Here is a 13,974-nt window from a genome sequence, read left to right as displayed (position 1 = left end):
TACATGAAATCCATTTTTTAAATTTTTTAATTACAGGTTGTGATGGAACAAAATAGGAAAAACGCCAAAGGGGATGAATACTATTGCAAGGCACTTTATAAGGGGCCACGTCAAATAGACTTTTGGCACGTCAAGGGATCTGTAGCCTAGACCTGCAGTTCAGATGGGTTAAATGAAAAACAAATAATAATCTGGACACTGAGTGTAGGTCCTCGCACATATCCTTAATATGAACTCCTGCAGAATTAATTAAGCATTTCTTGCAGTAAATTTAATCACTAAGTAAATTTGGACTCGGAAACAGGAATGGAGAAATATGATTTATTTATTTCAGCATCTTGAAAGAATGTGAATGCGCAGGAAATCTTTCCCGTTTCGTTTTTTCTTTCATTTTCTCCCATGTCCCTAAACGCCTTTGCTATGAACATTACCGAACTTTACTGATGTCAACTAGATCCAAGCATTCATTTTATCGATTTAAGAAATAATTCTGGATGAGCAAGGCTTTATTTAGTGTTCTAGGGTAACAAGTAGTCCAATGACAGAAGAGAAGCTGCATTTATCGAATTATAGACAAGTTACAGTGGGGCAAAAAAATATTTTATCAGCCACCAATTGTGCAAGTTCTCCCACTTAAAAAGGCCTGTAATTTTCATCATAGGTACAGTTCAACTATGACAGACAAAATGAGGGGAAAAAATCCAGAAAATCACATTGTAGGATTTTTTATGAATTTATTTGCAAATTATGGTGGAAAATAAGTATTTGGTCACCTATTTGATCACCTACAAACAAGCAAGATTTCTGGCTCTCACAGACCTGTAACTTCTCCACTCGTTAGCTGTATTAATGGCACCTGTTTGAACTTGTTATCAGTATAAAAGACACCTGTCCACAACCTCAAACAGTCACACTCCAAACTCCACTATGGGCAAGACCAAAGAGAAACAAAATTGTAGACCTGCACCAGGCTGGGAAGACTGAATCTGCAGTAGGTAAGCAGCTTGGTTTGAAGAAATCAACTGTAGGATCAATTATTAGGAAATGGAAGACATACAAGACCACTGATAATCTCCCTCGATCTGGGGCTCCATGCAAGATCTCACCCCGTGGGGTCAAAATGATCACAAGAACGGTGAGCAAAAATCCCAGAACCCCATGGGGGGACCTAGTGAATGACCTGCAGAGAGCTAGGACCAAAGTAACAAAGCCTACCATCAGTAACACACTACGCCGCCAGGGACTCAAATCCTGCAGTGCCAGACATGTCCCCCTGCTTAAGCCAGTACATGTCCAGGCCCATCTGAAGTTTGCTAGAGAGCATTTGGATGATCCAGAAGAAGATTGGGAGAATGTCATATGGTCAGATGAAACCAAAATAGAACTTTTGGTAAAAACTCAACTTGTCGTGTTTGGAGGACAAAGAATGCTGAGTTGCATCCAAAGAACACCATAGCTACTGTGAAGCATGGGGGTGGAAACATCATGCTTTGGGGCTGTTTTTCTGCAAAGGGACCAGGACGACTGATCCGTGTAAAGGAAAGAATGAATGGGGCCATGTTTCGTGAGATTTTGAGTAAAAACCTCCTTCCATCAGCAAGGGCATTGAAGATGAAACGTGGCTGTGTCTTTCAGCATGACAATGATCCCAAACACACCGCTCGGGCAATGAAGGAGTGGCTTCGTAAGAAGCATTTCAAGGTCCTGGAGTGACCTAGCCAGTCTCCAGATCTTCAACCCCAAAGAAAATCTTTGGAGGGATTTGAAAGTCTGTGTTGCCCAGCAACAGCCCCAAAACATCACTGCTCTAGAGGAGATCTGCATGGAGGAATGGGCCAAAATACCAGAAACAGCGTGTGAAAACCTTGTCAAACGTCTTCTGTAAGTCTTCACCACTGTCATTGCCAACAAAGGGTATATAACAAAGTATTGAGAAACTTTTGTTATTGATCAAATAAATGCATAAAAAATCCTACAATGTGATTTTCTGGATTTTTTTTCCTTCTCGTTTTGTCTGTCATAGTTGAAAATTACAGACCTCTCTCATCTTTTTAAGTGGGAGAACTTGCACAAGTGGTGGCTGACTAAATACTTTTTTTGCCCCACTGTAACTAACAAATAGCCTAACAAAATGTCTGAGATTATAAGCAGAAGCATATCTAAATGAGGCCCCAAAAAAATCCTGCACCCCCTGTCCAAAAAATGTTTCTGCCGTCTCTGACTGTGGCCTACAGCACAGTTTCTATATTTGCGGGTTAGGATCAGGTACGGGCCTCAGATTTCACTTCATCACATATAGTTGGGCGGTTGCGGATGGGGGCCTCAGATTTCACTTCATCACATATAGTCAGGCGGTTGCGGATGGGGGCCTCAGATTTCACTTCATCACATATAGTCAGGCGGTTGCGGATGGGGGCCTCAGATTTCACTTCATCACATATAGTTGGGCGGTTGCGGATGGGGGACTCAGATTTCACTTCATCACATATAGTCAGGCGGTTGCGGATGGGGGCCTCAGATTTCACTTCATCACATATAGTCAGGCGGTTGCGGATGGGGGCCTCAGATTTCACTTCATCACATATAGTCAGGCGGTTGCGGATGGGGGCCTCAGATTTCACTTCATCACATATAGTCGGGCGGTTGCGGATGTGCAGATGCGGGTGAACAAACGGCTGATCCGCGCACCACTACCAGTTACAACAATGGCCACATTTACTTGAGCAACAATCAAACTGATAGTCTCTAGGTACTACTGCCAAGAACAATTTTATCTGGGATCTACGTAAGAAGGTCTATCCTATTGGCCGTGCCGACTTGATATTTTGCCTACAGTACAGAAGGGAGTCGTTTGGACTGGCGCCTGTTGTAGGAAAGGAAAGTACCAGAGGAAAGTGGGAGAGTCTCTGGGAGGGACAAGCCCATTGTCCATCCTGACTGGAGGACAAGGTCAGAGCAGGCAGACAGGCTTGAGGCTGGAGCTCCCTCTCCTGTGTGTCATCCTGACTCCCCACTCCCCAAGGCTGGGCCCTCCCCACTCTCTACACTGTTCATTCCCCTCTCTCCTCTCCCCACTCCACTCTCCCTGCTTCCTATGGCTGAGGCCTGTGACTAGCTCCTTACCTCAATCCCTACAGCTGAGGCCTGCCCACTCCCCACTCCATTCCTCTCCCCATGCCTGGAGCATCCCCACTCACGATTCCCCACACCCACGGCTGGGACTGGAGCCGGTGACTAAGTCATTTGCGTGTGTCTGTCGTAGAAACAGCTCACTCCCTCCCTTACTCACTGAAAGCAGAGCAGGCTGAGCGCCAGAGGACACATTGGGACTCAGAGCACTGTGCCAAGAACCCTAGAGGCAACAGATTACACCATAGTGGATAAGGGAGAACACTACTTATACATAGGAAAGCAGCACTTATTTACAGTAACTAACTGCAGACTTAGATCGATTGGAAACCCTGGCTAAAGCTTGGGATATACACAGCAGCACCTTCAATGGAAAAGCTAGTGTTGTTGAACTTTAAATAGTAGGGCTGCCCTGTACTACAATACCAAAACAAAACTAATGTGTGATTCGTCTGGTAAGGATCAAAGTGGAGCAAATCCATGTCAGACAGGAAGTGATCCATTCTACAGCTGTTTTACAGCACAATGAAAAGTGATACAAATGTTAGTCTGTATCGTTTCCATAAAGACACAAATATGGCGCACATTTATTACCCTTCACCACACAAAAAAAATAAGAATCACAGAAGTTGATTAGGTCATCCAAACAGTCAGTACGGTACCTCATATTATACAACCTGCAGTGGGGTGTTTTTATTCAAATTCATACTCTGCACATAGTAATTTATAACTCTATTAATAAAAACATAAGGATTGACCACAACAGAGCCGTCTCGAGCCTGGCCCCGCAGGAAACAGTGTGAGCTCAGAGGTTTAATTGTGCTTAGCATGGCTGCTTGGATGAGGAACTGAGCACCGCCGGCCCGCCAGGGCCTAATGCGGTCTGTTTTAAGCTGGTTCAAACCGGTCACCCGGAGAAATCAAACAATCTTGTGGATGACTTAACTCACCACAAGGCAAGGCCTTGGATACCCATCAGCACAGTAGCAGCACTTGGGCCAGACAATGGAGAAAAGTAAAATATAGGGTGCTTATATTTGTCCTGTTTTACACATGTACAAGTGTGTAACCCGTAGTGTGTGTGAAATAGAAATGTGTTTCTTGCATATTCCACTCCTCCTGAGACACCCTCAGATAGTGGGGTCATGGCCAAGGATCAGACATTATTGATGGAGAGCCTGGAGCAATTATGGTTAAGTGCCTTTCTCAAGGGCAGATTGACGGACCTTTCACATAGTCGGTTTGGGGATTAGAACAAGCAACTTTTCTGTTACTGGCCCAATGCTCTAACCGCTAGGTTACCTGCCTGAAGAAAGCAGATCTGTCACGCCCTGGTGGAAGTATTTTGTGTTTATCTTCATGTATTGGGTCAGGCCAGGGTGTGGCATGGGGTTTTTGTATTGTGGTGTGTTTTGTCTTGGGGTTTTGGTGTGTATGTAGTGGGATTGTAGCTTAGTGGGGTGTTCTAGGTAAGTCTATGGCTGTCTGAAGTGGTTCTCAATCAGAGGCAGGTGTTTATCGTTGTCTCTGATTGGGAACCATATTTAGGCAGCAATATACTTTGGTTGCGTTGTGGGTGATTGTCCTTAGTGTCCTTGTTCCTGTCTATGTTAGTTTTCACTAGTATAGGCTGTTTCGGTTTTCGTTACGTTCTTTGTTTTGTAGTGTTTGTGTTTTAGATTCGTGTTACGTTTTTTGTTCATTAAACATGGATCGCAATCTACACGCTGCAGTTTGGTCCGACTCTCCTTCACCACACCTAGAAAACCGTTACAAGATCAGAGAGGAGAGTGCTAATATCAGTATCAGCAGCTCACCATACAGAGAGAGACAGGCAGGGAATAACATTCAACCTAGCCAATAATTCCTTGCCCAGCATCTCAGGTTGATTAGAAGGTATATAGCCTCACCTGAACCTTGATCATAGAATGAAGGAAGGAAAGAGGAACAGAATTAGGTCAAATAGACATGACTCTCCAACTCCACAATGAGACTAATTCTATAAAACTATTCACGTGTTTAATGGTTCCTAAATATAGCAGAGAAGACAAGAGGGTTATTTTAATTGAGCGTACTAGAACATGGGTAGTAGGCAACATTATACCTGCTCTTATTTCAAGTCCTAAACTTGCAGTAAGACCGCAAAGTAACTCCATCTGCAGATTAGTACCACAGACAAACATTGGCTGTGTTTGAGAGCATCAAATGTAGAAGTCACTGTTTAACAAACCACATTTTATCCTAAAAAACTAAAGAACATCTACAAATCCCCTTTCATTCTAAATAACTAAAGAACATCTACTAATCACATTTTATCCTAAATAACTAAAGAACATCTACTAATCACCTTTCATTCTAAATAACTAAAGAACATCTACTAATCACCTTTCATTCTAAATAACTAAAGAACATCTACTAATCACCTTTCATTCTAAATAACTAAAGAACATCTACAAATCCCCTTTCATTCTAAATAACTAAAGAACACCTACTAATCACATTTTTTCCTAAATAACTAAAGAACATCTACTAATCACCTTTCATTCTAAATAATAACATATCAGTTCTACAGACAAGCTACAGTTTCAAGGTGCAGATTCATCTCCTTCTGCAGTACCAGGGAATCAGGAATCATGCAACATGGTGCCTATTAGAGAAAGTGTTCTGCTTAAGAAGATCCAATCCCAAATTCTAGCCTAATCTCCCTTCTGTCTCCCAAAATTGTCATGCAGGCATTTTTCTTACTGTCAGGGATGGTATGCTTTTTCTTTCTTCATTGGTGACATGCATTATAAATAGTGCATAGAAATCCAATTGTAAAAGGGTGGTGCACCGTCATGCAACACGCTTTCCCTCTGTCATCAAGGGCAAACCAGCCATATAACAGATTGCCGTGTCCCTGGCAACAAGGCTCTACCCTAAAGCATCCCAATGCCGCTAGGCTGGAATGTCTCTCTGTCTGCAATCAATAAAGTCACATTGTCCCACAGAGAGATGAGCAAGCAACCCCAGCCAGCGGTTCTACCTTTGCCCTGCCCTTGTGCTCATATCGGCCCCGGGCAGGCAGGCACGGAAACAAAGTAAGCAGGGCAGGGAAGCAGACAGGCAGGCAGGGAAGGAGAGCAGGCAGGCAGGGAAAGAGAGCAGTTAGGCAGGGAAGCAGAGTAGGCAGGGCAGGGAAGCAGACAGGCAGGGTAGAAGTGCAGGCAGATGAGCAGGGTAGGCAGGCAGGGAAGGAGAGCAGGCAGGCAGGGAAGGAGAGCAGGCAGGCAGGGAAGGAGAGCAGGCAGGCAGGGAAGCAGAGTAGGCAGGGCAGGGAAGCAGACAGGCAGGGTAGACGTTCAGGCAGATGAGCAGGGTAGGCAGGCAAGGAAGGAGAGCAGGCAGGCAGGGAAGGAGAGCAGGCAGCCAGGGAAGGAGAGCAGGCAGGCAGGGAAGGACAGCAGGCAGGCTGGGAAGCAGAGCGGGCAGGGCAGGCAGGCAGGGAATGAGAGCAGACAGGGGAGGAGATCAGGCTAGGAAGAAGATCAGGCTGGGAAGAAGATCAGGCTGGGAAGAAGATCAGGCTGGGAAGAAGATCAGGCTGGGAAGAAGATCAGGCAGGGAAGAAAATCAGGCAGGTAGAGCGGGCAGGCAGCTTAGCTGAGATTCACTGGGGAGTGCAGATTCACTTGGCTTGAGAGCCTGAGGTATTAATGAGGAGAGATCTCCCTCTTGTGGTGGTATTCTTTCATCACATAATTTTACTGTCAAGGGTTAGTCTGTCCTAACACGGATGAAAACAGCTCACCAGAGGCCAGTGTTCACATGAGATTTTGATTCTGGCCTAGACAATGGTGTAAATTCACTGTGTTACCTAATGACTAATGACATAACTTTGCTTTAAAATGAAGATTTCTCAGTGGTCAGTGGTGAGTATTGCTTACCTGTATTTCTGAAAAATCTATAAGTTTTTCTTTACACTGATAGATATATTGTAACCTGCTGGCCATCTCTGCATGTCACACCTCCAAAAAGTGCCCTTGGACCAGCTATAGGGTCATCAGCCTGTGACCACCACCCCTCAGTGATTCCCCTGTCCCGTTACATCTACTAGTGCGTCTCCCTGCTCTGTCTCTCTGCTGTCCCCTGCAGAAAAACAAATAAAGAGAGATCAATGAAACATCCCAGCTGCCCTTTGACACATTTCGTCACTGTCTATGTCTGAAATCATTGTCTGTCACATGGCTTCATCTGTCAATGTGGAATAATGATAGTCTCATCATCTGAATTTCAGGTACAAGGAATAACAAATGTTCTGTAGACGTGAAAGGTACATGAAAGAATAAAAATATATATTTGGTTGCTCTGAAGTCACTATATTTTCAGATGGAAGTGCTTTAACGGATTGGGAGATAGGCTACAGGAACCCAACATACATACATACCTTACCCACTAGGGGAGGCTAAAGCATCTGAAAACTTAGACTTAGATAGACAACTCTAGTGCCCAAAACCCTGTTTTAGCATATGCAGCACCATTGAGGACTCACCATTTTCAAGTAGTCAACTGGGTGGGACATCCTATAGGTTAAGAACGGATCCCATGATTTCATCCAGGTCACCAGGAGGGATCAGCCAATCAATTATACTTGTGAGAAAACATTCCATAACTGCAGGCGGCAGGGAATCACCAAACTTGCCTCCTACCTGTTCAAACAACACACTACAGGTGTGTACGCTTTCAGTTTGTTTGTCAACTCGCATCTCTGAGACTCACTTCGATAATGCCTTTGATAATACAGTGGTAGCAATACATGGTTATAACATTTACAGAATATACAGAAATACCAATGGTGGAGGTGTTGCTGTTAATATTCAGAAGCACATTCGTGTAAAGCTTAGAGAGGAACTCATTTTAAATACTGTTCAAGTAATATGGCTACAGGTTCATCTGCCTCACCTAAAGCCCATTATTGTGGGAAGCCGCTATAGACCACAAAGTGCTAACAGTCAGTATCTGGATAAAGTGTGTGAAATGCTTGATAATGTATGTGGTATCAACAGAGAGGTATATTTTCTGGGTGATTTAAATATTGACTGGCTTTCATCAAGCTGCCCACTCAAGAAAAAGTTGTAACCAGTGCCTGTAACCTGGTTCAGTCATCCTGCCAGGTTAGTTACAAACAGCACAAAAATGAAATCATCAACATGTATTGATCACATCTTTACGGATGCTGCAGAAATTTGCTTGAAAGCAGCATCCAGATCCATCGGATGTAGTGATCACAATATAGTAGCCATATCTTGGAAAACCAAAGTTCCAAAGGCTTGGCCAATATAGTGTATAAGAAGATATACAATAAGTGTTGTAGTGATTCCTATGTTGTTGATGTAAATCAATTATTGGTCTGTGGTGTGTAACCAGACGCTGCACTTGGCACATTTATGAAAATGCTTATTCCAGTTACTAATAAGCATGCACTCATTAAGAAAATGACTGTAAAAACTGTTAAATCCCTGTGGATTGATGAGGAATTGGAAAATTGTATGGTTGAGATGGATGAGGTATAAGGAATGGCAAATAAGTCTGGCTGCACAACAGATTGGCAAATCATGTGACTAAACTGAATAAAAATAAGAAACTATAATATGAAAATATATTATATATATATCAATTATATGAATGATGATCGTAAAAATCTGTGGAGCACCTTAAATAAAATTTTGGGCAAAAAGGCAAACTCAGCTCCATCATTCATTGAATCAGATTGTTCATTCATCACAAAACCAACTTATATTGGCAATTACTTTAATGATTTTTTAATTGGCAAGATTAGCACATTTAGGAATGACATGTCAGCAACAGATGCTGACACTACACATCCAAGTCTAACTGATCAAATGATATCATTTTGAATTCCGTAAAGTGAGTGTGGAAGAAGTGAAAAAATTATTGTTGTCTATCAACAATGACAAGCAACCCGGGTATGACAACTTGGATGAAAAAATTACTGAGGATAATAGCGGACGATATTGCCACTCCTATTTGCCATATCTTTAATTTAAGCCTACTAGTAAGTGTGTGCCTTCAGGCCTGGAGGAAAGCACATTTCCTTCTGTTAATTAAAAATAGTAAAGTCCGCTTTACTGGCTCAAATTGCCAACCAATCTGCCTTTTACCAACTCATAGTAAACTTTTGGAAAAGAAATATATTTGTATAATATACAAATGAACAACAGACTTTCAGAACGCTTATAGGGAAGGACATTCAACAAGCGCAGCACTTACACAAATGACTGATGATTGGCGGAGAGAAATTGATGAGGGGATATTTTGTTAGACTTCAGTGTGGCTTTTGACATTATTGATCATAGTCTGCTGCTGGACAAACCTATTTGTTATGGCTTTACACCCCCTGCTATATTGTGGATAAAGAGTTACCTGTCTGACAGAACACAGAGGGTGTTCTTTAATGGTTGCCGCTCTAACTTAATCCAGGTAGATTCAGGAATTCCCCAGGGCAGCTGTGTAGGCCCCTTACTTTTTTCAATCTTTACTAACGACATGCTGTATTAACTGATGTGAATAGTGTTGAGTCGGCCGCATACATACAAAGCCAGTGTGCTCTGAGTAAAGCCAGTGTGTCTATGTATGCGGATGACTCAACTCTATACACATGAGCTACTACAGCGATTTAAATGACTGCATCAATTAAGAAAGTGCTGTTGATACAAGAAAAAACATGTTGATACAACAGTAGCTAAAATGAGGGTGGGTCTGACCATAATAAAGCGCTACTATTCAATCGTGTGGTCAGGTGCCACAAAGATGGATTTAGGAAAATTACAATTGGCTCAGAACAGGGCAGCATGGCTGGCCCTTAAATGTACACAGAGAGATAACATTAATGATACTCATGGCTCAGAGTGGAGGAGAGAATGACTTCATTACTACTTGTTTTTGTAAGATGTGTTGACAAACTGAATGTACTGAGCTGTCTGTTTAAACTACTAGCACACAACTCGGACACCCATGCATACCCCACAATACATGCCACCAGAGGCCTCTTCACAGTCCCCAAGTCCAGAACAGACTATGGGAACTGCAGTACTACATAGAGCCATGACTACATGGTAACTATAGGTAACTGATGCAAGCAGTAGAATCAGATAAAAAAACAGATAAAAATACACGTGAAGCAACACAAACATAGGGACAGACATGCATACACACACATGATAACATACGCACTATACACACGTACACATGGATTTTGTGTTGTAGATAAGCGCATTGGAGTTGGGGCCTGAGGGCACATACTTAGTGTTTTGTGAAATCTGTTATGAATGCATTGTAACGTTTTTAAAATTGTGTAACTGCCTTAATTTTGCCGGACCCCAGGAAGAGTACCTGCTTCACAATAGAGATTGCTTCAATGGTGCTGCCCGTACTGTCACAGATGTCATAATGGGACATACAAAGATGCAATGTCTATCTACAGTAAGTCAGAGCTGTTCAATGTCAGTCCTGGAGGGCCGAAACACAACTGGTATTTGTTTCTACCTGGTAGTTAATTGCACCCAACTGGTGTCCCTTATTAGGTCTGACTTAGTCCCTTATTAGAAGGAGAGGATGAAAAACAGAAGTGTTTCAGCCCTCCAGGACCGACATTGAACGGCCCTGATCTAAGTCTATGATTTCACCTCACCTAGCCAGAGCCCCATAGTCTGGTGGAACCAGCCTGATCTAAGTCTATGATTTCACCTCACCTAGCCAGAGCCCCATAGCCTGATGGAACTAGTCTGATCTAAGTCTATGATTTCAACTCACCTAGCCAGAGCCCAATAGCCTGATGGAACCAGTCTGATCTAAGTCTATGATTTCACCTCACCTAGCCAGAGCCCAATAGTCTGGTGGAACCAGTCCGATCTCGTGATAGCTCACATTGACCAAGCTACACAGAGGACTATCTTGGAAATAATTGTGGTATCTTGTTGGACTTCTTTGTACTTTTAAATTGTTTTTAAACTGTACAAATTGTTTTACCCCAAAATAAATAAAATCACAGTTAGGTCTGTGGCAGTCATGACATTTTGTAAGCTGATGAATGTCAAGCAAATAACTGTCGGTCTCACGGTAATTGACCGTTAATTATATTATAATTTATTTAGTTATTTATGCAACTTTAGTTGTGATAAAAATGTCGGGGTATGTCGGGGTATGATATCGAATCTAATAATGATTTCTTTAAAGTTGCATGAAAGCCATGAGCTCTGCTTTGTTTTTTTTTGTGCAGGCTGTACACACTTCATCAGTCTCTCATTCATAATTTGACTACCAATTGATAATATTTAGAATTTCCTGGCATTTTGCGGCCAGTGGCTGTTGTGCCCTTCTGGCTGAATATAATAATTATAATTCCCCTCTCCCAGCTGCTTGCCGAAGCACTTCTCTCTATGTCATGTGATCGGGTCTTTCTCATAGGCTACAAGTGAAGACAAACACATCCATTTTGAAGATATTGTAAGAACTGTCTACATTTACTTTTCATCAGCCAACAGAGGAGTAGGCCTAACGAACAGGAAAAGCACTAGCTTATGTCAATCTACTATCCCTCAAAGTACAACAGTTGACCTATTCTGGGCGAGAAATAAATAATCCAAACAGTCTGGGACTGTTGTGGGATGCGATAGATCCCAAATGAATACAACCACGATCATCAAATAACCTATTTTTAGCAATGAGCTTGACACAACAGATGAGAACCTTTAGCTTAAAATGTTGATAAACTCGCAGTGGTCTAGGGCACTGCATCTCAGTGCTAGCTGTGCCACCAGAGACTCTGGGTTCGAGCCCAGGCTCTGTCGCACAATTGGCCTAGCGTCGTCTGGGTTAAGGAGGGTTTGGCCGGTAGGGATATCCTTGTCTCATCGTGCACTAGCTACTCCTGTGGCAGGCCGGGCGCAGTGCGCGTTAACCAGGTCGCCAGGTGCACGGTATTTCCTCCGACACATTGGTGCGGCTGACTTCCGGGTTGGATGCGCGCTGTGTTAAGAAGCAGTGCGGATTGGTTGGGTTGTGTTTCGGAGGACGCATGGCTTTCGACCTTCATCTTTCCCGAGCCCGTACAGGAGTTGTAGCGATGAGACAAGATAGTAACTACTAACAATTGGATACCACGAAATTGGGGCGAAAAGGGGGTAAAATAAAATTTGAATAAAATAAACAAACATTTTAAAATGTTCTTAAACTATTAGGCTATTTCTTCACATTATAAGCTCAGCAATGTGCACACGGCAGTAGTCTATAAGCGCGAATATGCCATTAGCAGGAAAACACCATTCTCAAAAGTGACCATAAATGCCATTATGCATGTAATGCTTTTTTAAGGAAGGTGCTTTTTTTATGGTGAAAATGATCTTCCCCAAACTTGAAACTCATGCATTTTTGTTTGTATGCCAGTTAGGCTCTACACCAGTTGTAAAGCGGACTAATGTGCTTCATTTTGAGAATTTATTTGGCCACTTTAGGTGTGATACAAACCTTATGGGCTATGGGCTAGGCTACATAAGGTGTGCAACTATGATTTTAAAACGTTGCACAAAAAAAAGCATGGCTGTTTCTTGCCTTAAACTGGACATCATTCAAAAGTGAAAATCTGTCATTCACAACTGACAAGCTAATAATGTGACCCATCACACTATTCTTGATTTAATATTGTCTCTACATATACTAAATAATATATATGTAATATAAAATCCATTTAGTTTTTATTTTCATGTGTGCATAGATTTTAGGTATGGGTGGTCCCGGGGATCGAACCCACTACCCTGGCGTTACAAGCGCCATGCTCTACCAACTGAGCTACAAAGGACCACATATGTGAAATCTGTTTTTATTTTGAATGGACCATTATCATGCACCTGTCTCAAAACAGGAGCAACAGGAAAAAATACATGAAATTGGGGCGGAAAGGGTCAAATTAAATTTAAATTAAATTAAAAAACATTTCAAAATGTAAGGAGAATGCTTTTCCCGTGGTTCATTTTAATGCCAGCCAGGTAAGCTATACTCCTGTTGTAAAGAGAAGCAATGTACTTAATAATATCAGGAAGGTTGACAAATAAATATAGTTGGCCTAGTGTCACGTTTTATCAAGGTGGGTGGAATCAGGCGCAGAGAGCAGGTTTCAGATATTTGACAGTTTATTCTCCGGAAACCCAACACAACACAGGATCAAAAATGAATAAACACAAGCACTACCAAATGACACAGGACAACCTCAAAATGAGGACCCAAAAGCGATTTGGCGAGTCTTTATTCCGTAAAGGAAATAGAATATAACAAATCAAGCACTAAAAAACAATTCCAAATGACATGACTACAAAAACAATCCTCTGCAAGACAAAACAATATACAAGGATCCGACAGGACAGAAACGGAAGACAAGGGGAGAAATAGGGACTCTAATCAGAGGGCTACTGTGAAAAGATTAGATGATTGATTAGGGGAATAGGAACATATAAGGACGTTAAAGACAATATAAACAAAACATGAAAACATATAAGGACACAAAATACAGGTGAAACTAATAAGACAAAACCAATAGACAAACGAAAAGGGATCGGTAGTGACTAGTAGGACGGTGACGACGACCGCCGAGCACCGCCCGAACAGGCAGGAGAGCCAACTTCGGCGGAAGTCGTGACACCTAGCCTATATAAAGCTGATGGGAGACTCCTCTTTTTAACAAAGGCCATCACTCTGTTTTCTCACACAATTGCATAGCCTATAGAAATGTTGCACAACATGAGCTGATGAGTCTCATTTAGTGTTTGGTTAGATTTTAGATTACATTTAGAT

The sequence above is a fragment of the Oncorhynchus gorbuscha genome, linkage group LG05 (assembly GCF_021184085.1).
Source record: "Oncorhynchus gorbuscha isolate QuinsamMale2020 ecotype Even-year linkage group LG05, OgorEven_v1.0, whole genome shotgun sequence".
In the NCBI taxonomy this organism is placed as follows: Eukaryota; Metazoa; Chordata; class Actinopteri; order Salmoniformes; family Salmonidae; genus Oncorhynchus; species Oncorhynchus gorbuscha.
This window is presented reverse-complemented; position numbering follows the sequence as displayed.